Genomic DNA, 25,473 nt, shown 5'->3' with positions numbered 1-25,473 from the left:
ACCTTTTTAATAAAGCTTCCAACAACCTGGATTTATATTATACCACATTTTTTGCTTGATTATAGCTGCAGAATTAATTTGCGAAAGTAGTGAAAAAAATGTCTGTTAGATCCTAAGACGGATCTGCCTTTTTTCTATAAAAAAGTAAAATTGACAGAGTTCCGAACGATCCATAACTGATGAGGAATTAACTTATCGAGTACGGCGTGGTAAACGATCAACAAACGAACTTTCTGATAAATCATCAACATCCTGCACAATTCCATTTCGCAACTTTGTGTGTTTTAGTTATCCGATCAACATCATAGCAAACGAAAGTACACTGTCTAAGTGCGAACGAAAAAAGTTTCTCCTCTTCGTGGCCATTAATCATTTTGCAGACAGAGAATGGATTAATCATCGAGGGTAAATTAAACAAGATACTCTTTTTCTGTCCAGCAACCTTTATCTCGCGATCTAACGTCGGTATCCTTGGACTTGCTCAAAAATCGAGACGACAGACGTCGTGGAGAGACGAAATAAAACGAAAGAAGAACGCGTTGAATTAGACAAAGAGGAGTAACACGTAGGGAAAATCGGATTGTATTGTAGCGATGCTTCCTCATAGACGTCATGTACCGGTGAACTACATATCCAGGAACATGAAATACGTGGACACAGATACGTGGTTACCTCCGTGAACGAAATTTTTATCAGTAGAAACTTTTTACCAACAGTTTCCCTTACCTGTGAATAATACAGTTTACGATTTTTGGACTGTGACCACGTACAGTAATTTGGCTGTTATAATTATTATATATTATACGTATATACACATTTCGCGTGTATGAGATAAATTTTGTTGGTCGTGCATATCATCACTAGATACTAAGTACTCGTAAAATTTCATTCGTTTTATTATCAAACTTGTCATTGTTATGCGAGAGTATTTATCTATACTGGTACTTTGTAAGTTGTAAAATTTCCCTCGTAATATTAATAATAGCTAGAGGACCCTGTAACATCTAGTGGAATAACGAAACAAGATAAGTCGTTGAAAAAGTATATTGTCCTAAATCATGTCCAACTAGATCTTCATTTGAATACATGACATTTCGTATGCTTTAAACTAGTAGAAAAAGAGCAACAAAATTTCGAAAGTTTTAGTTCGATAACCAAAGGATGAAAATGTCTGGACGAAAATATTGGAGATTCGCTCGCGTCAAAAATTCAATAAATTACCATCCGGAATTCGGCTGTTTGTGCCAAGTGAAATTTTCAACGACCTGAAAGTCAGCACGTTCCATAGCGAGAAGAATCCTAAAGACGTCGGATCGTGAGAACGTTGATTCTCTCTGGACGAACGGAATTCCGAACTGCCATAAATCCTCAGAATCTTCTCTCGTGAATTTTCGCTGGAACTCATTCAACCGTTTTAATCACTCAACCGCAATTGTCGTGGCGAGAATGATGACTCTTGCGGTCATAGGATGAATCATTCATGTTCCTGCTAAAAGAAACTTTCTTATCGAAGCTATAGATTCGAACGTCACGCGACAACCCTGGCAAGCCGTAACATTTCGAAACTGGACCAGCTTGAACGACAAGGTAACGCTGAAATAAATTAAATCGCGATAATTAAGGCGCAACGTTAAAACAAAAATCGGAATGTAAAAGGACGGCTGGTTGGAAATGACGTTCCTTCGAGGAGTGGCTTTCGCTTTTATTGCTCGAATCCACGGATTCGCGTAGATTCTTAACCTCTGACGAACGTTTCGCTGGCAAGAGGGTCGCTTGAAGGGGTTGAAAAGGGTCAAGAAGATGTCGACATTAAAATTCACGCTCCCTGAGAATTAAACGCGAAAACCATCTATAAAAAAGGTTGAAAAAGTTTTGCTTCTACGAATCGTTCTGCAGAAAAAGGCACGGTTGCTGGAGAAGTGTTGTTTTACAACCGGTCGCGTAATTCGAGGGTTGCCTTGAAGGCAAGATCTCGGCCGAAGCTCGTAAAGGGTGGATTTTGCGCGTGCAAATGGTACTAGAATCAAACAGAACCGAACCTGATCCCGTTCTATTCGAAAGAAAATAATAAAAATTGTTTGTAATAGTTTCTATTTTTTTCGAGAACGATACGAATTTTCGCAAAATTGAGCTAGAGGAAAAAACTGAACTAAAAAAGTCTCGCTTTTTTATTCTCGTAGCTTCTGTTGACATTGGAAATTAGGTCGAAAATAAACCAGCTGTAACGGGTAGCGAAATTGAAGTTGTACAAATCGCCGACTCAATTAGAGGAAATCAAAGCTGAACGTAAGTTCCGGACCTGGTATATTTATCTTCAAATGCTTTTTGTATTCTTTCGTTTTTTCCTACGCTGTTTTGTTGCTCTTCTAGATTTCGGCGCACGTTAATTCTCATTTCGCAGGATAATCTATGAAATTCTCGCGTGGAACGTATACAAAGGGGATTTTTGCCGACATTACCAGTTTATCTCAAGATTTAGGGTTACTATCCTTTTGCTCTTTTCTTTTACCACCCGTACGAAACTTATTAAATCCATTCAGGATCGTAGATCGTTCAGTTTCCCCTTGTTGAAACTTTGCTTTTTATAGAAAACTTCTTTCCTCCTAGAATATATACTTGAACAAAGTTGTTTCATCCGCAGCAAATTAAGTCGCTAAACAGTAAAGAAACCGTAACTCGTTTTTATTTCTTACTTAACGTTAACGCTTCTGATAACGCGTTTCGCGCTCTGTTACAGCAAAATTTCCCGACGAATAAGCTACATAGAACGTGGCAACGACTAATAAATGCGATACTCCTCGACGAGATTAAAAATAAGAAAAAAAAATCCAAGGCTTTGATACGGTTTGTTTCTTCTGAAACCAGGTAATTCCTGCCCTTTTATTGCCAGTGCAAACGAACACGCGACTCATATTCCGATATTATCTTCGATATGGTTGCTGTCGTGATAGGCTAAGGGAACGCGAGACTGTTATAGATGACTGTTAGATGCGTCAAATAAGGTAGGAAAGGTACATTTTGAAATTGGTAAATGATGAATATCACTGTAACTTATTGTCGTCTTGTGAACTCAACATACGACCTCGTTCATAAATATTATCAACGTGTACAAATTTCCTAGTAATTTTAATCAGCAACCGGAGTTTCAAATTCGTAAAGTTTACGCAAAGGATCGATTTGCTCGTAATACCAACGTGGTGTCACCGGACACTTGGTCTGCATTGGACAACACGTTAATGCTACAGGATGTGAAAGTGTTAAAATAAAGTTTCCGAGGCTTACTTAACTTTCTGTACGTGTCCTAGTACTCATGGACAGCGATGTATATTTTTTGGATATGTATATTATACGAAATTGAAATTGTTTATATAAAATGTGTATCACAATGTTTCAAACATACAGAAACCATCTGTTTTACTGCATATTAATTATTGAAAAAAAATGTATCGCGATATTGCACGATAGCTTTAACGTAGAATAAAATTGGCCTGGTTTCCATTTCTAATTTCCCAGTTATATTATGTTCTATTCGAAACAAGCTTATGTGCTTCTGAACTTTGATGTATAAATCAACAACGACAAATAATATTAAATTATCATTTAAATCTGCCAGAAAAGAAGAATCCAAAAGATGATGCGAAAAGGTTTGATTACAACCTTTCTTCCATCTCTGACAAAGGGAACGTGAATTATTAAAAGGTTTGTCATCCAATAAACTCTACGAGAAAGAAATCGAACAAACTAGTGGTTTGCACGCTGATCGTAACATTATCGTTCACCATATTATCGATGTCGATTAATTTAGCTCAAAATTATCGTCCAACATTTGCGAAGTTTATCGATCACAATGTAGAAAATCAAACAACACGATTGTATTATTCATTCTCGAGGAAAAAATTATCGTGTTCTTAAACAGTCACGATATTACGAAGGTTCGTGCCACCTCGTTCAAGGATTAGACTTAGGGAAAACGATTTTCTGCATGTTATGTGGAAATAATCGCAATTTAAAGTCTCTTTGCTCCAAAACGACGTTCAGCTAATCTCGTTTGGTTTACACGGCACCCATTTGATTTAATGAGAGTATAGCTCACGTAGGTACCCATAAAGGCGTAATCAAAATTCCATAAATATGAAACACGTGTATAAACGTTGTTATCCGAAAAAGCCGAATAAAATTCAATGCATGCATCGTCGTAATTTCTAACGCAGAACATCGAACGACGAAAGACGTTGCACCTATTTATAATTAAGTTCAACGTACGTTTAACTGACCGATTCGCCAGATTCACGTTTGATTTGGATCGCGCGCAAAGTAATTTTCCGCTTCCGATCTCGAATGGAACGTGCACTAACATGTCAGACATGTATACAAATTGAGATAACAGAAACATGATAACTTGATTAAAATTGAAGAATCACTAAGAAATTATCGAAACGTTTAAGAATTGTTATTTCGTTTAAAACGTTAGACGATGAAGTCTCTCGTCCATCTGATGTAACATAATTAATATTCTTTTTATACTTCTATTTCTTGATCTCAATTTTCATCAATTCTGATATTTATATTATTATTGTATCACTTGTTATTCGATTCCATGTACACTGCAAATGATTTTACGATACAGACTGAGATTTTGAGTAGAGTAGTTCTTAGCGTACGTCATCTATTAATTCACTTTCAATCCTTTCAACAGAGTTTAGATAAGAAAACAGCCAAAGAGAGATTAAAAGAAAATCGGAGATATAAAATGAGAATATAAAAATAGTACTTTGTCTTAATAATTATATTTACGCCTAATCTACCAAATTGCGAAGCAGCTACAAGAATATCGCCATTATCGCTAGACTGTCGGCAAATTTTTAAAATCCTCTAACAGAGAACTCTATACCGTTCTGTTTGTCCCGCATCTCGAACACTGTTCTCTCAACATAGAATTCTTCGTTTTGTTGTTTCTAAAATTGGCGACCCCGCTGCAGCAATTTTTTAAAACTACGATTTGCTTTTAACGTCTCTCGGGTTGTTTACGTTGGAACCGCATAGATTCATTGCCAATGCTACTACATTTGTCTTCAAAATTGCAAACGACTATATTATAAATTGCTGGGAAATTCTGCAGCTATCGGAGCTCGATGTTTCTCCGGGGACATTCAGAAAATTTCCCTTATTCTATACATCCGATATTTAGTTGTGTTAAACGTATATGTGACCACGCCACTCGCTCACGCGCCAGCTACGCTTTTTCTGTAAATCGTTGCCCACGTTTATAAGAATACATTTAAAACGCTTGACATTCGTCTTCGTCTTTGTATCACGTATGACAAACGCCATATTTCAATTATACAGTGTGTCAGTTTTATCTGGAAATATTTCGAAAACCATAGATGAGACAAGAAAATTGATTTTCAGGCAAATGTTATACAATTTTGACGGGGTCATATTATGCCGATATTTATTTTATGCTGGAATAACTTTGAAAAGCCCTGTGAAAGTAACGCTTGTGTTTTTTAAATGGGAACTATATTCTTTTTTTTTCATATTTTTATAACTGACGTCGAAGCGCTTCTTATTTATATTTTTTGCATAAACCCATATCCGGACATTAATTCTTAAGAAGAATGCGAAGTTGTATTAAACATCTAGAAACGACTAGTCGTTTCAGGGATAGTATTTCGGTGCATACACACGTACTCGCATAAACAGCTCTTTTTAGAACCATCAATGATGTATAAAGTCTACAGGAGAAATGGATAACGCCAATTATGTCGATATATCAAGTTTGAGATTTAATATTTCGATAATATTTTATGCGGAAAGTACGTAGTAGTAGAAGCAGGTAATGTTCTGAAAATGTTTTGATGTTGTATGGTGGTTGCAGGAACGTGGAATAAGAAAATATAGGGCTTTTCAAGGACTCTTCGGGGTGAAATAAATATCACCATGATAAACCCCTCGAAATCGTGTAATATCTGTTTTATTGTTCTCGAGATACTCACGTGTTTCAGGGTAAAGTGGATAAAACCGTAAAACGTTGATAAATGTATGTTCGTGTTGATTATGCTTAAACCAAAGAGTATTGCCCGTATGAATAAACGAATGAAACAAGATAAATTTCGAAAATTTGCGAAGAGGATGGGGAAACGTATGTTTACTTCCAGAGTCAAAAAGCAATTGTGGTAATAGGCTGATCGACGGCGTACTGAATTATAAAGCTGTTTTTTATCAAAAGAAAATAAGAAACTTATCGTGTTCTTTCCTCATAGTTTTCAGTTGTGACACTTTTAGAATATACGTGCGACACTACGAACGCAAGGATGTAACAATAAAGGCAGCTCGCGATCGTATTTTTCTAAAATCGAATTAGAAGATTCGAGAAAATTCCTTTGATCTCGTTCGAATCGCGAATGCATCTCACCACCGGTTTCCTAAATAATGTAATTTCTGAAAGCCTTTCATAGACCAGTTCGATGTTAAATTAATCGAAAGTGCTTCTGAGAGAGAACGAGTCGGTTTCTTACGCGTTGTCTGAATACATCACGGAATTCTTCGTCGGTGCTGGCAACCTTTGTGTTACGTAATTCGTCGTCCGTCTTTGCAACCTTTGTGTTACATTTTCATCGATTCGACGCCGTAAATGTGGCGATCGGGTGCAGAATGCCGGAAAGAAACGGGAAATTGGTCGTAAAAGGTGCGCGATCCGATAACGCGAGCTGGGGACGCATAAAAATACGAGTTAATCTAACCTTAAGCATCGCGACGATCCAAATATTGATCGTCACGGAAGCAAGGAGGCCAAACACGATAATAAGTCATGGAGAATCATTCCCCCGTGGAACGTTCAATTATGAAAATAACCGGAATGTTAAAATATCGTTAGAGGCGTTCTATCGATCGAGGTTCAACGATCAAGACGGTAGGAAAATGCCATGGACGAAACCTTTACGTAGGAATTTTCTATTTAACATAAAACAGATCTCTATCAAAAGAACAAATCTGTGTTTGTTTCTCTGCACAAAATTAGCGTAGTAATTCACAATGAAAATCGATCAAAATTCAACGAAAAGCATAAGTTCTAAAGGAAAGGCGAGTTTCCTTTAAGTAAAATTTTCAGATTGAAAAGCATATAAATTTTTCACCACAAGGATGCAAGTTAGAAAATTTCCTATTCAACGTGTCACAATTCTATTTCGAAAGAACAATCCTAATTTGTTATTGAATCTGTCAAACAGATAACACGGTAGACTCGTATAGAAATATTCTAATGAAAATCTTAATCGAAACAAGATTAAGACAAATATAATGAACAAAATTTAAAAACACGAATAAAAATATAAATTTCCATATATTAAGTTATACCGGATAAATGCAAATTACAAAATACCCCTACGTACTCTGACACGTAACAGTCCTCGACAAAATAATTCTGATTTGTTTCTCTCTAGGAAATTGCCACTTGTAATGTTAATTAATCAGAATTTCTCGACTAATAGCTTTGGTAGAAATCTCTACCTACGCTCTGCTATCCGCGACACGGCGTTCTTTGAATTTATTAATTGTAGCGTTAATGTATGAGTTAGGATAAATGTTACATTGTAAATAGTTTAAAGGAATACAGCTTCTGTTTAGTTTTAAAATCAGCAGACAACAACGAGATGGTACAGTTCTTACGAGACACGTAGGCTTAGGTTAAGATATGTGCATGTGTGTACAGCTAGTGCCTGCGTGAGGGTAAGGGAGTGTTCGCCAGTGAATGTTTCTTTTTATCTAGCGATAAAATAATAATTCAATTTCCAGAAATAGTCATCCGCTCTATCATCCTTAGATAGTTCAGCTTCTGTCTAGTTATATTAGTTAGAAAATGCAAAGCAAACTGCAAATTCCTAACCTCTTGTGTCCGATTCAAAGTTCGTGTCGTTGAATTTTCACGTTGATATCGAACATAGATGTCGTGGTCCGCGCGGTAACTTCGTCGGAGCGATAACTATCCAACGCGTATTTGCATATAATTTGAATAAAACGAAGGAGACATCATTGAGTGTCGAACAAGAAGATTAGTGACGAGATCTGGCATGTCAGTTACTCGTTAAATTAGCGGCACAATTTCGTGCGCGTAATTAAAATTGATCGTTTAACCGACGAGGGGGGCGTGTAATGCAATGACGTGACTATAGACATCGCATTGTTAGATGCTGCGGTCTGGTCTCACGCGACGAAAAACTGTGGTTTAATCTAAATAGACTCTATGGAACAGATTGCCCGTAGCCAATAAAATCGATGAAAAGCACGCACCGTTTTTACAAAAACATCATTTACGCGATACATGCAAGTTTATCGATTAAAATGTACACTTTGTGCAACGTAACTGCGTCGGAACGTTAGGAGTTGATCGACTGTTTTACCGATCGAACGTGCAGCTTTTATTTTTGAATTGAGCGCCAGAAATTCCACACATACCTAGAAATATCAATAGAGCAGAGTATCGTTACACAAACTTTTCCTCACTTTTACTTTGATCTACGCTTGATTTCCACGTCCCGTCATTGATCACACAAGACGCGCGAAAGGACAAAAGGAGGCAAAGTGACAAACGGAGCGAAAATCCGGGAGGGAAGATTCAAATGTCTCGAGGAATTTACGTGTCGTAGAATAGTGACAATTTACTTACGATTGATGAACGTCGTTTCGAGGGTGGCCGTAGCGGATACTGAACGAAAACCAAGAAATCGGCGAGAAAGGTAGAAGACAACCGCGTCTGCTCGTCACCGCGATACTACTGGCGGTGGTTGCTCTACCCACACCAGAAAGTGCGACCCAGGAAGCAACCCCCACCGGCCGTCGACCGGTCGCGATATAGCAAGCTACCCCTGTGAATCGGTGATCCTTCGATTTCGATCAACCTGATCGAGTTTCACCATTGACGTCGTTTACCACGTTGATGTCGAGGTGGCCGTCACGCGGTAACCAAGCATAATTCATTCCATCGATCAGATCTCGATGGAAATTAATATATTCTACCGATAAGGAATCGCTGAATATAAGTTCGCATAGAAATGTTACAGCTACGGTGCATTAAATAGATTCTTGATTTATTGCGATGATATTCATGGAAAGTTAATATAATTGTAATGGCAGAAGGTGATGGGCGGATGCAAGCGACATTCAGTTACACGCATAACATGATATCGATGTGTAACATGTATACGTAGATGGTACTATCGTACTTTCGCGTTGAAAACTTTATAGTTCAATTCCATTGTACCTTAAGTCGTCCTTGGATTTCTGGCATACGCCCCTATAAACCCTAGAATATCTTAGGAATTTGCAGATCGTTTCCGAGTCAAGACATCGTGCAATTCGCCCCTCTCCTTTTCACGTTCTTTCTTTCTTTCTATCTCTTTCGTCGATAGAATTTTCTTCTCCAATACCTTCATTTATCGTTGCAATCTCTTTTAGCAATCTCTGCGCCTTTTGATCGATGATATCCGTTTGATTTTGTATCTTTACGTTGGTTTTTCTACTATTTCCTGGTATTGTTGTAATTTCTTCTATTCGTAATCGTCAAAGTGTCTCTCTCATTTCTAAAATCCTCCTGATATTGTTACGCCCACTTAAACATTTATTTTTATTGTTAGATCGTCCTTTTTGTTACGCGTCTGCTGTTTTCTTTTTACTGCTAGAATTTTACTTTTTGAGATCGATGCTGTTTTTCACTGGTGGAGTTCTTTTTCTGGCCCAAATTGATATCTTCCGTGGGTGTTTAGGTTTTCGAAGCAATTATTATAGATATTTATTAATCCATGTGCACGTAAATCGAGAAAGAGTATGAGAAATATTCATAACATCTATTGTTTTTACGGCAGAATTCACAATAAAGGAATGCATGCCATTATGGTTCATTAGATTGCTTGAACAGGATTAAAAGCTTTATGATTCTGTTTCATACAGATTGTATACAAACGGACTAAAACGAATCACGATACGGTTAAATATTGAAACAACTGCAGATTGTAGCGAATTAAAAAGTTGCTCGTCGATCTTTCAAGCGAAAAGATCCCCTATTGACTCTATTGCTGTACGATCGCCGATATTTTTCCAAATTAACGTGTGAGAAATGTTAGCCGAGTTATAATTCGCTTATGTGATATATGTATCGCACATAGGGTGTTTTCCATTTTTTTAGTCAAACTATGAGAGCATAATCTACAAGTGAAAATAAGAAAAAGATATTACATAAAATTTAGCAGTAAACTATTTATGCAAATGCATATTTTTTATGGATATAAAATTGATTTAAAAAATGCACCCGAGGTAGAGAATTATTTTATTTATTAAATATAACAAATAACAACATTTCGTTAGTGAGACCTGACATGAACTTGTAAATAAAATACTCAAATACATTTTTTATGTTTTATATTCTGTGTATTTTTGCAGCTTGAAAATTCCCATAAATGTGTAAAAATAGTCGACCAACTCGTCATAAATCATAAATAAATAAATCAAATTTATTATGTTGAAGATATCGCGAGAATATTATCAAATATCAACAACTAACTTATTAATTAGTTGTGTTAATTCTTCCTGCGTTGTTACTTTTATATATTCTGCAACAACAAATTTGTTCCCATGCGCATATTTTATATTTCAAACTGTGTTCGATATTGGCTGATAACTTTGTAATAAAGCGTTTACTGTGAAATTCGCTACAACAGATTTCTCTTATTTTCGCTTGAAAATTCCCTTACCTTTTTAACGACAAAATAGAAAATACCTTGTATAAGAATTATTGAAGCTAAAAAGCGTGTTAATAGCTACGTTTCGTTGCATTATGATTCTTCTGAGAATACTCAAAACGCAAGGACTCTCGCAGTAGAATAAGGAGCCACGAACAGACTTACTTCATTCACGTGATCGTAGTTGTATTGAGGTGCACGTCAATGCCATCTGCACATATCGACTTAGCGGATTCCACTCCGTGTCCCATCGTAATTAAAACGGTTTAAGATAAAGAGTTGACATGCTTGAACGAGTCCTCGTCGCCGGGAATTTATCCACTGTGCGAATATTCAAACGTCCATACGTACCATCGTAGTTGGCCTTAATTAAAATTTCTTAATCGCCTTCAACAGTGGTAAATGGAACTCATTTTGCGGTTACTTGAACCGCTATTTCAACCACATAATACGCAAATACGATTTACAAATTGTTAAATACCGATGACACAATGAAGGATTAAGCAATAAAGAGGATGGAGAGAGAATAAGGAAGTCGTGAATAACTGAATAAATCATGATTTAAATCCTGTTCTACATTGTAGAGTGCATTGTGTAAAATATATTTCTTCTTGAACAAATTCACCAATAGTTCCGTAGATGTTATAACGACCGGGTAAAGAACCATAGTTTCGAAAATATCTAAGAGAAATGTTAGAATAAAAATTAAGAATTTCCCGCGTATTTATTTCCGTAATTTTGTCACAAATTTGAACTGATATCAGTAATTTCAGAAAAATTACAAAAAACAAATTCACTGTTTCAAACTCTAAAGTTAGTGTGTTCCCTTGAACGACGTCAAATACAATTTTCGTATCTGGGAAAACCACTCGACTTGAATTACAGAACATGTTGTTACATAACACCAGGAGGCAAATAAAAATGCAATATTCGAAAAGACTTGTTGATGGAATATGAAATATCGTCCCTGTGGTTCGATATTGGTGTTTCAACGATGGTAATATCATGGATTACATAATAGCACCGCTTTCACGAAATCGCGACTCGATTCGAACATGTGTTTGAATTTTGAATACACGAAAGTTGGCCGTCTTCTGAAATATGGATCAGTGAAGTGTACACCGTGTGGCCTCGAATGGAGGCGTTTTCTCGCCCCTCTCCCCATCCCTCACTCTTTCTCTCTCTCTTTCTCTCTCTCTCTCTCTCTCTCTCTCTCTCTCTCTCTCTCTCTCTCTCTCTCTTTCTCTCCTCCCTGCCATTTCGTTCTCCGACCAAATATTTGGTGCAAACACTCGACTCTGATTTTATAATTCCGGTCGAGTGGGGCATAGCTCTTTCAAAGAAACTGCCTACCATTTCAAACTAGTTTCGTGCTTTTCCCACCTGGCCATATATGCATAGCTACACAGTGATCCGTGAAACGAATGAATTTACTGCGACGGAAAAAGCAACTGTTTGTTTCTCTTGCGGCACTAAACGAATCCACAGCGAAACAGGCGCCGCGAGGACCTTACGCCCTCGTTCGTTTGGCTAACCGATTATACGAGCAAACTTTTTTATCACGGTACAAACATAAGCCGATTATAGATCTGTCGGTTTAATCTGTTGTATGGCGAGATAGCAATTTTGTAAGTAAACTTAGCGAGGAGCAATTTTGAGGTATTATCGCTGTACGAGTGAGTAACTTTAAAACTAGCACACAAATCACGTCGAGCGAAAAATTTGCATGGTTAATTCGAAAGTTATTCGACAAATTACGGACAGCCAGCAAATGCTAAAGTGTGTCGTTTCGTAGATGTCAGTAACAAAAAGCTGGCAAAAATTTCGCTTGTTTTTCCTGGATCAAGCGTGTATCAGATGGCGTTCGAAGCTTACTTTTCATGGAAGACATGTGGGATATTCAGATTCGTGTTTTATCGTTGGTATTTTACTCTTGCGGTAGAGAAAGGTGCGATTGTTCTTATCCAGGAGGGATAATGGAGCGCGCTGATTCTGGGTTTCATCGATCAGAATCTCCCGCGTTGGGAATAATGTATGTATGTAACGGCCACCAGATGGAGGTAGTGTTAGCTAACGGAAGCTATCTTCAACTCTCTCGTCGAATACTCAACTGAAAAGTTTGGCTTGCTTTTACGATGAAATTGCAGCATAGATGGCACTTATTTACGTGATATAACCAAAGGAAATGGATATTAAAAGAACGTCTACTTTTTCATGGTTCCAAAAGGAAATTTTTATTAAGCCATCGTAAAATACCATTTCTATGCATGTAAAGTATCACTTAATTAAATTCGAAAAAATATGTGGGATAAAATCACTTTGGAATATATCATGGTCTCCCGGTGTTCCTAAAGACACGTAAATTGAAAAAAAATGGCGGACATTATATCCATTGGAATACTATAAAAAGACATAAAACGTATTGTCAATATTTCTCGAAGTTTTACCAGGGGATTCAATATCCGTACCGTGAACCGTAGTAAAGGTCTTATTTATGAGTTTAATACCTATCGTTAATCCAGCCTAGCAATTGCTGCTAAATTAGAAAAAAAATATTAGGGATATACTTCTGAAAGAATGCCTGTGGAAGCGCCATGCAAAGAAATTTGACATTTTCAATTGGAATTCGATGAGAGGAAAATGTTACCGTAATAACACCTGTTCTTTCATGAGATTTGTTGTTTTGAAATGCATACTTTCGTCGAATTACGACTAGAACGGCGCAGACACAGAATTTCTTTTAGAATACCATTCCCGACTCTATGAGAGGACATCAGTTACCATATATCGGGAATAACGGTGATTGCGCGCAAAGTGCGACAATGTTGTGATATCGTAAATTTCTGGTCAGTTGAACTATCTATTACGAATTAACCAATAGCAATAAAAGAAACAAAATATCAAGAATTTCTCTAAAAAATCGGAAACTACATGAAGATTGCTAAAAACCAAATACCTCGAAAAATTCTGTGAGTGAATTGCATAATGTCTGTCTCATTTCGACCAGAATACTACGAATCGACGTTTGCGATTTAACGGATAGTGGTTGGCATAAGGTAACGGAATCGTTTGGTATTCCAACGACGCTCTGGTCAACTTAAATGCTCTTGATTGCATCGATTGTAGCGTGAAAATGGCATCATCGAACCCGATAGGTCGTATCGTGTACATACCATGTCACTTTGATTCCGAAATTGACCGCGGAATTGTTTCCTTCGTAACTATGCATAACTCTTAACGCGCGGAGCAAATAGTATCATTTTAATTTGTATAGAGACGTTGTAATGCAGTTACAAAGTCTCCTTGTATAATTAAACTTACTAGTAACATTATAAGTTATTATTCTTATAAGTTATTAGTATGCAAAAATGAGTATGTAAAGAAAACGCAATAAACAAAAGTATAATATAAAATATTCAGAATATAGTACTCGTTATAATGTTCAGTGAGCGAAATCTTTAATTAAGCTGTAATTAAACTTGATGTCTTTAATTATATCAAAAATATAAATATGCATAAACATTCGTAGCTCATAATAGAATTAGCTTCAATTAACATAATTAAAAATATACCGAGATTTTGGTTTCTTTGATACACTTCCCAGTTTTACTTCGTTTCAATTAACTCCTATGTTTTTAGTTTCTCTTTTGTACACGCGACCTCTATGAAACACAACAAGGCGTCTTTTCATAGCGTTAGAGAAAAATGGCATAATACTATTATCGAGACATTTTAACTTCGATAATAACATAGGTTTCAATCATTGCACGCATCAGGATTGCTTTAATTCCTCTTCAATAATTTCCAACAGATAGGCTACGTACAAACTACTGTCGCGTCGAGTGCGATAAAACCACAGCCGTCATACCGAAAGTTATGGATTTGAACCAGCGGCGAAGTTCTACTAACTCGACATCGTGTAAATTAATCGCGGGAAACTTCGAGCGGCTGCACTGAAAAGTTACCATACAGAATTTAAAATAAACGTTGATTCATTTTTCCCTCGTTCCCTGTTAGCTTCCTTTATCCTTTTTCTTTTTTTTTTTTTTTTTTTTTTTTCCTTACTAGAGTACATACACTACCATTCACAAGTATCTGGACGCTTTTGGTTAACTAGAATTTTACAGAAATGTACGCAATAATAAATTAAAAATCGGAAACAGCACTAACTATGTTTCTTGTAGAATCAATAAATAATTATACATTTAAATGATCTCTTTAGATCCTCGATCCTTAACGTTTCATACAATTATACTTCCTCAAACATTTATTTCTATTGGGAAAACTTCAAACCTTTCATTTCATGGGCGTATAGTATAATGAATTGTACAGTGTAAACGAGATATCGATAATTAGAAATTTTTCAAATATTTAAAAAATTTAAACGGAGGGGAAAATTAAGCTTGGATATACCCAGTTTGCTCTTGAATTTAATTTATATTGCAAATTGGAAAATCTGAAGATACGTAATTACAAAATAGTAGCAGATATGCAATTAATAATTCCATTAATCATTATATATAATTATTAATAATTTATATTAATTATTCCATATTGGTTTCTAAATGTCAATGTAATTGTATCGTAATATTCTATTATACGCAGTTATGGCAATTATAAAGAATAAAAAGCTTGCAGGTTCATTTAAATAACTCTTTGATTAAAATACATTTTATATCTATATACTAGTCTATATACTTAGTCTATATACCTAGTCTATATACTTATAAAGTCTATATACTTTAGAACTGCTGAGCACATAAAATAAAGTATCAAATGTTTTCTTTTTTTATAAACACTGAAACACGTTCAGATATCTCATAATGTTAGTGGTATTTAGTATATTCGATTATTAGAAGCTTTCTTTGAGATAGACACGAAATCCATTAAGATTTTGCGTCGACGGGTCTTATTCCTCTTCCCTCGGGACATTCATCGACCAATGTATTTTCCTTTCATGCTGTATTTTCCTTTTGCGTTGGCACGGAGACCAGACTGTACCGTGTATACCTTTATAGCGATTTCAACGAAACGCCAAACCCGCTTAGGGTATCCCTATTTGCTTCCTACTTAACCAAACCAGACAGGATGGCATAACGATTGGTAGATAAGCGGCAAATCTGGACCACCCACTATCGTTTTGTAGCTGAAGCATGTGGGTTATGAAGATGACAGTGATTGCGGGGCGCCCATTTTATTCGTTTGGATGGAACAGGGTCAATCATAACTTGGTGACAGAAGGAAGGGTGGTAAAATTTCGGATAACCTGAAGAAGATGCTGTTCCAAAAATACCACAAAATTATCTCTCTCTCTCTCTACCTCTCCCTTTCTGTTTGCTTGTTTAGTAGAGACGATATAATTGGAAAAGAAAATGAATGAAACACAAAAAAGGAAAAATAGATAGCAAACAGGAAATGACGAAACACGAATCTGTGAACATACGTATCACTGTCAATTGATCTAGTTAATCCGACGACAAAAACATCAACGTTTTAAACCGAGATAAAAAGAATAAAATAAATATCTATCAAACGAGTTGAATATATAAAAACCACGAATCTTCTGTTTATATTTCGTTTGGAATTGAACGGTTGAAAGTTGAATTTAAGTACACTGAAATTTATCAGGACTTTAACGAAACGATTGTGAACACGATACAAAGGACAAATCGCAAGTATCAGTGAGGAAAAGGAACCATCGAGCAAATCGAGAATTAATAGGATTAATTGTTACAACGGCGAGTCAATATCTCTGCTTACCTCGAAGCTTGTTGAACGAAGATCTTCTCCTTTCAATGGATCCTGTTCCTGGCTCTATAATTTTATTAAAAGTCCGTCTTTTTATCGTAATCGATCAAACGGACCTCCAGTAGCAGCTGTATACCGACAGGATCCATTTCTGCGTGGTAGATGATTCGACACTTGCAGAATTATATTCACGCTGGAAAACTGATCGACACTCCCGATAGACCGAAATTACATTGGTATATGCGGCGAAATTTTTACAGTAATTTAGAAGCGAAGCATATTAGAGTAATTCGTCGATTAATCGCGAGCAAAGGCTACGAAATTTCCAACGAAAGCATAAATTAACCAAATATATAAATTAACGCAATTTCCTATCTCACCATCGATCCACAATACGAGTCGTGTACGAACGAATTGCGATCGCGACCAACGAAACTCGAAGATTAAGAGATTAGCGGAATTTTATTTTTTCGTGTTACTCGTTTCGACGTGGCAGACTTGAAATCCTCGTTACATATTAATGAATCGTTCACGAACGTCCCAAGATCGCGACCAACGAAATTCGAAAACTAAAAAATTAGCAAAGTTTTATGTTTTTGGCACATTTGCCAATTATTTCTACGCGAGAAACTAAAAACCTTCGTCACATGTTAACGAATCTACGAACGTTTCGCGACTAACGAAACTCAGAGCCGGAATTTTGTTTCCTTCCTTCGTTTTGTCGTCGTCGTCGTCGTTCGGTCGTCAATCGTTTTGACAGGAGAAACTTGAAATCCTTGCCACGTGTTATTGAATCTACAAACGTTTTGCCATCCACAACTATCGAAACTCAAATATCAAAAAATTTGCGTATTTCTTTTTTCTTCGTGCAGTACGATTAGCAATTATTTCAGCACAAAATGCTTGAAATCTTCGTCACGCGTTCGTACACAATTCACGGTATAACAGTGTACAACTGGCGATCGTAACTATCGAATCTTGCAGACTGAAGAATTAGCGTGCTTTTCTTTCTTCTGAACACGGTTACCAATCGTTTCGGCGCGAGGAACTTGAAATTCTACAACTGTATGCGTCACGGTTCGATGTGTATCTGTTGGTTGTTGTCACTTACCATAAGAATTCTAATTGAATTCCAAGTGGATTGGCAAACGCAACAAGGAACGCGGCGCTGCGTAGTCGTAATCTGGTCGATTCTAGAAATTCCTGGCGTGGCTAATCCGCCGGAGTGACCATCGGTGACGATGCTGAAAGAAAAATACGGTGGAGGATGCAAAATAAATAACGCCTCTGTTTGGCTACTGTTGCGTCGTATTGATTTAATCCAGAACGACCAAATGCAACAGATGCATTCCTACGGGAAATCATTGCCACTTATGAACGCGAGCTCTCTTCAGCGATTCCAAATTGGCGCGGAATATTTATCCTCGCGCGGTTTATGTGTACTCCTAATTCATTGTATCATTTGCACGAATGTTGCATCCATGATAATGTAATTAAACCGATTGTATAATTAGATATTTCAGTTATGATTTATCCACAATTCAACGTGACTGTCTATCGTGAATTTCTAATTAACTCCGATTAAATTACATCATTCAGTATACAAGGAAATTCATCGTACGGAATCTGCTTACCGAATTTGTTGATTTGACAAAAATACAATTGGAATATTGGGTGGTTGATTGTAGTATATGGTAGAAAAAGGTTGAACAGAGAAATAGATTAACGTGAACATTCTTCCTAGATCGAATAGGTGTGTTTTTGATTACGATTTGAAAAAAAAAACGGGTGGTTCGAGGAGGCGCGCCCTTCAGCCAATGTCAGGCGTCGAAAGAGGAGAAAGAGTAGACAAAACGATGCATCGTGTTTTGCGACTGCGTCGAGGGAGCGTGGATCCTGGACGAATCCCAGTTCCGCTTCAGTTTACGGCGCGCTGTCGATTTCGACGAATTGATATCTCAGAGTGAATCCATCGGTAGATTTTCTCCTTGTAACAATAAATGATTACGACCTACTCTAAACACCCTATTTGAAAAAGTTACCTGTAGTAATAATTACCTGTAATAATAATAAAAAGTATTAGACGTACGATAGCAATCACGATAATAGATAGAAACGTTAGAAAAGTAATACGTAGATTAACAAGCTTTGACATTTCATATTTTATGTTTCGGCTAAGTGATTTCCTTCTAATCTCCACCATTTTATCACAGTGGTAAATAAAGAAACAAATTCGAATTTTTTCATAGAAATCTGAATTTCTTTACGGCCGGCTGATTTTCATTTTAATTTCTTATATTCTGGTTCCATAGATTCTTGTTTGAAAGCCAAAGAAGAGTATCTCGTCGACTTGAAGGTCTAAGGAACGTGAAACGACGAAGCACCGGGTTGCGACAACGTAACGAGTGAACTTGCCAGAACTGAACGCGTGTGAAACGCGGCGAATTTAAGCGGAGCGGATCTACGAAGGCCAAAGTCCTACAGTGGTGGAAAGAGGAAGACAGAGTAAAAGGTATTATTTACGAAATCTCTGACGAATCGAGTTACCGATAAACAGAACACATCGAGTTAAGTCCGTTCGACTTTATTTTACAAGATGATCAAACACGAAAGCGTTCGTAAAATTCTGATATCATTAGAAATAATTGCAAGCACATTTGCAGCTTACAGAGGAGTTACTTTAATAATTTTTAACGGAAAATCGGTCCGAAATAAAAACTACGAGATAATTCTCGACGATAGTTTTTTAGATAGACTTTTAGATTTGACGATAATTAATATATAGAATAAAAAGTAGTGCGGAATATTGAAAATAATTTGATAATCGAAGGATACAAAAGGACAATTAAATATTTCGTTTATGACGAATCATCGAACTTGTGAAAAATTTAAAGATACAAAAATGCAGACAAATATTGAAAAATATGTGATATAACCAAAGTAGAGTATTATTTCCAATATTTATGATAATTTTGAGATTAAGATGATTTATGGTGTTCTGAAGATGAAACAAATCTCCGTTTACATTTAATTGTTGTATACGTATCTTTAAGAAATATGTGTTTGTGGATCAACTTGACCGAGAAATCTGCCAATTATGAGTTCACAAAAAGTGTGATTTTTCATGAACCATACGAAAAAGATTTTGTCGTGCGGGGTAAAAAAATAGAGCGCAACATATATGTACGCAAATACGTGCAGCAGAAGAAGTGGCGAATAATTGATAGGCAAACATTTTTTGCTCGGCCAGAGTGTTCTAACACGCGAATATATAGCCAGACTTGCAAGTGGTTTTCTAATTTTAAACATTAATGCCTTGGGTCCGACAATGTGTGATCACGATGCTGTTAACGTCGTTTTAAATTAACAACGTGCATCCATTTTCACGAGTAATTCGTATTGAATTATCGTCGAACCACTGTCTTTTCTTTGCATCGCGCTTTCGAGACAATATTCTTCTGTAAATTATCCATTAACGAGTTTCCTCAATATAATATGTGTGTTGCACGAAACATGTTAAAACTTGATTAACCCTATATCAAAAGAAAGACTGGCGATTATATTGGGAAAATTTGACAGAAATCTGAAAATGTTTACGAGCAAGGGATTACGAGCTTCATAAAAGGCACCGACGTATTTGAACAGTCGTTTTTCGTTATATTAGACATCATCCTTTGTTTCTTCAAACAGAAAATTCATATGCATGAAACTACCCCTCAAAACGATTGCGAGTAGATTTCATATTCATTTAAAATTTTTCAAATATTACAGTCTCATTACAATGCTAATAAAGTTTCGAAATGTTTTATACGACACACGTACAAGTGGTTTGATAATTCTCCGAACACTTTCATGAACCATCGTATTTTACCCGATACTACGTATAGTGTGCAAAGAAATACAGCGAATAATATTGCAATGTACGCGAATAATTTGATAGAAATTATATTCTGACTAGGTCCGATATTTCATGGCATTTAAAATACGGTCGAAAAAATTCGTGTAAATGTGGACCGTCGAGTTGATGGTCATATAAATTGTATTTCACGAATTGTAGTTCGTACACGAAGAGCGAAATTAAACTCAGCTGCTTATACGTGACAAGATTAATACGGATGGAAGGGAATTTTGATTAAAACTAAGGAAAAAATTCGACTGGAATAAGCTCGAATAAAGCCTTTGATTTATCAACCTATGATCATCGAAGCGAAGAAGCGTTTGCAACAAAAATGGAAAAACGAATATGTATAGAGAAACTAGCGCATGTATGGAAAGTAGAGCGAGGGAAGAAGTTTCTAGTTATTTTGTTCGATAAGAGTTTCGGCGAATCGGCGTGGCTTGCCGCTTGCGGCAAATTTCCAGTTTATTAGATGAACATGCAGAAATCTGCATGATAAGAAAACTCTGTTAATTTTAATTCACCTGGCGTAAGAAAACTACGGGAATAAAAAAACATTGTCTACTTCTTCGCAACTAATTTTTCAATTTATCTGAATCGGCAGCCACTCGCTTATTTATGAAAGGAATAATTCCATAACGCGAATTTTATTCACTTTGAATGCAGATTGACAAACATTCCACTAATTGTTCTAAAATTAAATTCGTAACAAAGTTCTCTATTTATATTTAAGTTTATCGAGAGAGCTAGTTGTTCCATCTAAAGAACTATGTTAATATTAAATACCAAAGTGGTTTCCAGAGGTAGGAGAAAATCAAAGGTAAAGGGAAATCAAGCAGGAAGATTGTATCAAGAAGTAATGTATTCCGTGACCGTCAGTTAAGCGTACAGTGGTTGCTTCTCGTGTCAACTAAGTTTGACATAGTACCTCAAGTTTCTTGGAAATGGTGTTGCTAACACTTACCGTTTCTCATTTGCATCAAACCAGGTAAAGGTGGGCCTTGGTAAACTGCTGAATAAATTTATTTTAGATTAACAAAATAAAAAGTGGCGAGTCATTACTGTCTCTCTCTCTCTCTCTCTCTCTCTTTTATTTTGAGTTTAGAAATGTTTAATAAATACTTACAGTCGATGGATTTGTTTGCTTTGAATCTCTTACGTAGATTGCCAAAAGAACAGTTAAATTTGATGGGAAAGTAATAATACCACATCAAACACGACTATTTATTCACATGGCACACGTCATACTAATTATTTGAGAAATTCTATTATAATAATTGTCTCCTCTAAATTGTTTTTTACGATGTTACTTGAACAACGTGCACGTGTTACTTCGACAATCTGGACTTTTACGACATTTCCAAATTTTTCAATGCCAGTTGTGGTTAACAGCTGGACGTTTTATTGCTAAGATTTTCCGCTGAGATTGCGTCGTGCAAAGTCCTTTAATACGCACAAGAAATACGAAAAGCGGCAGTAAATCGAGACTCACGGGAATCCATAAAAAGGATTCACAGAAACCTTACGATACCCTTGACGTTTCCAAATTTCGTAAGTTTACCGCGATCTTTGCGATTAAAAACGTATGTAGCTCCTTCTATTTATTGTACGAAGGGTAAGCTTGCTCCTCCTTTCTGTGTAGAAGAAACTGGAAAAAAAGAGAGTATCAGTCCCTCTTTGGACTTTGTCCCTTTAAATAAGATGCAAATAAACCCGAAATAAATTATTCCAGAGCTCTCTTATACAGTTGGATCTTATTACTAAAATTTTGTAAGTCACGCGAGACACAAATTGTTGCTGTTAAATTCTCATGACGAATAGTAAAGAGCTTGTTAAGAAAAAAAAGGGGCGGAGCCTCTTGTAGCTCTGGAATATTTAATTCTGTTCTTTTGTTTATCTTTAACTAATGTACGTGATTTATCCAGGATTTTAAAATGATTGGTAAATACTTTCTTACTATTCCTGGTATTCGGCTTCGAGCTGTTCGTTGGACGTTGAGTGAAATCACTCGAAGTCACGAAAGTCACTCGATTATCGAGTACCCTCAGCATCTAGCGAAAAGAGTAGAACGGTGAATACGCTGTAGACCTTGTCAAATAAACAGGGGCTTACGAAAGTATTGTATCTGAATACGTCTCATAAAAAAAATTTTATAAACATGTTGCGTGTATTATAAATTATTTTATCTGTTAAATTGCACATTTTCCTTAGCAGATTTAATTTTATAAAGTTACATACCGCTTGTCTCGCACCATTTTAATTTTCTTACCCTTATATCCACGTTCCAATTGATTATTCGATGCAGAGATAAACCTAGCGTCACGATTAATTAAAAGAATCATATTAAATCCATTCAGCCATTGTATCATGTCCATATTATCATAATTATCGTACTATATTTCTACTATATTTCTGTGATATCTGTTGAAATATTATCTTCCATTTTATCCTATATATTATCTTCATTTAATATCTACCCAAGTATAAATATACGCTGATTCATTAATATTACATCAAAGCACGGCTTCCTTGATGACGATCAAATATCAGCACACGTTCCTTGAAACATAATAACTTTATTAAAATCCAGCCAAGCGACTTCATCTTTTTGGGGAAGTTAGAAAGATTAGATTACTGGATGACGTGTAAAGATAATTTGAAGAAATAGCAATACGGTTGGAATTTCGAAATAGGAAGTAAAGGTCACTTTTTACGTCTTTTTTATCTGGGCCTGTAGTAAAATTTAAACAACACATATTATATCAGTTAGACTAGACTACGGATTTTTATATAAATTCATATTTTCGAGAATGCAATTAAGAGAGAAGAACCTCGGTAGAAAATTGTTTTACCTAACAAGTATTAGAGAAATCATAGTACTTTGAATATTTTAAGTATTTTTTATATTATTATATATATAACGTTCAATAATTGGATAGTTCCGGGATCGATTCTGAAGTCTGAAAATCGAGTTTTTTTTATTATGAAATAATTAAAAATACAAAAATAAACAACAATTAATATGCGTCTATAACAATAAATAACGATAATTATCAACACGGGAAATAACAAGTCTTTGGTAGAATGTTTACCTGAAAATCGAGAATCGATTTTCAACGTCCTCAGCTACCGATATTTCTTCTTCAGTCTTTAAATCTTAAATCTTCAGTCTTTAAAATCTTAAATAACTATTCTGTAACCTTGCCTGTCTCTAATGTAACTCTCTGTCCGTCCGTTTGGGAAAAACGTGCTTCTTCAAATGGTCGTCCGTAAAACAAAGGAAGATCGTTCTATCCGTGAAACACAGCCTGTCGTGCTACCCCTAAAACAGAAAGAATCTCTATCCTACATGAACTCTAGGGAGTTTACATCTCCCCTCCTCGTGTTCATAATTACATCGTTAATTATCTTCTCTATAAGGGATCAGCTTACTTGAGTGGAAGAAATTCCCATCAGATCTCCGATTACCGTTATCCACTTCATATATGAAGTTTGAAATCCTTCTTAGAATTTTGAGAGGTCCTTTCCTAATTTCTTCCAGCTTATTTCTATTCATTTTGTTTCTGTTGTGGGTGAAGACTATATCACTGTATTCTTCAAGTATTCTTCATATTCTCCATTATTCCCTTAGGGACGATTTCAATCATTTTTCCACACAGTAAATGATTTGGGACAAATCCCGTTACACTGTGTCTGGTGTTATTGTACTCTTCTACGCTTTCTTCTGCAATTTTTGTCCAGTTTCTCTTTTTTTTTTTCGAATTGATCTTACATCTGATGCTGTTTACTAATGTCTGATTTACCCTCTCGTTTAGTCCATTGGAGGATGGACAGTCAATCGAGGTGAAAATTAATTTAATTTTCTTCTTTCTCGCATACTCGAATTTCTTTGGATGTCATTACTGGGTATCGATCTGCACGGATAATTTTTATGGAATCAGTTTCTCCAATCTTCATATTGTCCCAAAATTCCCATTAGGTTATTTGTTGACTGTATACTTTCTCTTTCAATTTTATCTTGGATTTCGATAGGTAATCCAATGACAATCGGGTGCACCCTCACATCTTCAGGCATTCTTCTTTTTACTTCTTTTACTTCCAATATTAGTCGTCCTTCCTCTATTGCATATTCTATGAACGAACCTGAAAGGTATATAAAATTGTAAGCATATCGTATTACCGACCAACCTTTACTCTTAACCTTTGAGTGCTGAATACTCGCGGCCTATGCCGTCCGTACTTACGGCGCGTATCTAGCGCTGACGATCGCTATGGACGAAATAATTTTTCGGTAGATTGAACTCTGTTGATTGACTATTCAAAGCACAAATCGTTATAAGTTATAGCAATTCTTTTGCGCGATATTAAATGATTGAAGAAATTTTTTAATTATTTTTAATTATTTATTATAAACATTGAAATTTACAATTAACTAGAATTTGGGTAATAAACTAGAAAACTAAATTTAGTAAATAGAACACAAGTTAATAATTTAATTGTATGTGAAAATCTCAGTGCTTGAGAAAACTAACAAAACCATATGTAGAGTTTTCTTACAAGTGGTGATCACTTCAACAATAAGGAGACACTATTGGCATTTGTTTAATGCCGTAAGGAATGCATTTATATTTATTTCACACAAATGTAGTAGTATTACTTCTACGTAGGTGTTTGGAACAATTGAGAAACCCATACATGTGTCGTTAGTCCATGCCAGTCACTTACAGAAAACGAGTATATATATCCTTAGTCCTTACTGATAGCTTTCACCAGACACCTATATGGGCCCACAGCACTCAAAGGATTAAAAGTTTTGAGAAATGCTTCCTCCAATCTTCCCAGTTGTGTCCTTCAGCTTTCAGCAGATTCCTTTGGTACTGCTTTCTTTCTGCTGTTTTTCCTAGATACTTTCTTAAACCTTTGACTTTTTCCTCATTACCTTTTATTTTGTATCTTTTGCATTCCTCTTCATGCTCCGATATCCAGTCTGTGGCTTTTCGAGTTCCTTCAAATTGTTCTATATTGAAGTTTATTTCCTCTATTTCCCTCTTATCTCATTTTCGGAGAGTCTCTAGAAGTTTTACCATGTCAATT

The 25,473-nt window shown here is 36.0% G+C and overlaps 1 protein-coding gene across 8 annotated transcripts in view; it reads right to left on the bottom strand.

Annotated features, from left to right (window-relative positions):
• The window catches only part of LOC126922566 (neuropeptide CCHamide-1 receptor-like), a 189,286-nt gene that overhangs the window by 23,098 nt on the left and 140,715 nt on the right, over positions 1-25,473 (bottom strand). For 2 of the 8 annotated variants that reach the window (XM_050735280.1, XM_050735279.1), the window contains exons 1-2: positions 10,772-10,917; positions 8,666-10,703 (exon numbers count right to left, since the gene is read on the bottom strand). The exons of 2 other annotated variants lie outside the window; for them this stretch is intronic. The gene's annotated coding sequence lies outside the window, so the exon portion shown is untranslated. Of the gene's footprint in view, positions 1-8,665; positions 10,704-10,771; positions 11,150-16,493; positions 18,371-25,473 lie in introns of those variants that run through there. 4 more of the 8 variants (XM_050735284.1, XM_050735282.1, XM_050735281.1 and 1 more) reach the window with 3 other exon arrangements.

The sequence above is a fragment of the Bombus affinis genome, chromosome 12 (assembly GCF_024516045.1).
Source record: "Bombus affinis isolate iyBomAffi1 chromosome 12, iyBomAffi1.2, whole genome shotgun sequence".
NCBI lineage: Eukaryota > Metazoa > Arthropoda > Insecta > Hymenoptera > Apidae > Bombus > Bombus affinis.
The sequence above is the reverse complement of the archived record's forward strand: the minus strand, read 5'-3'. Positions and strand labels throughout refer to the sequence as shown.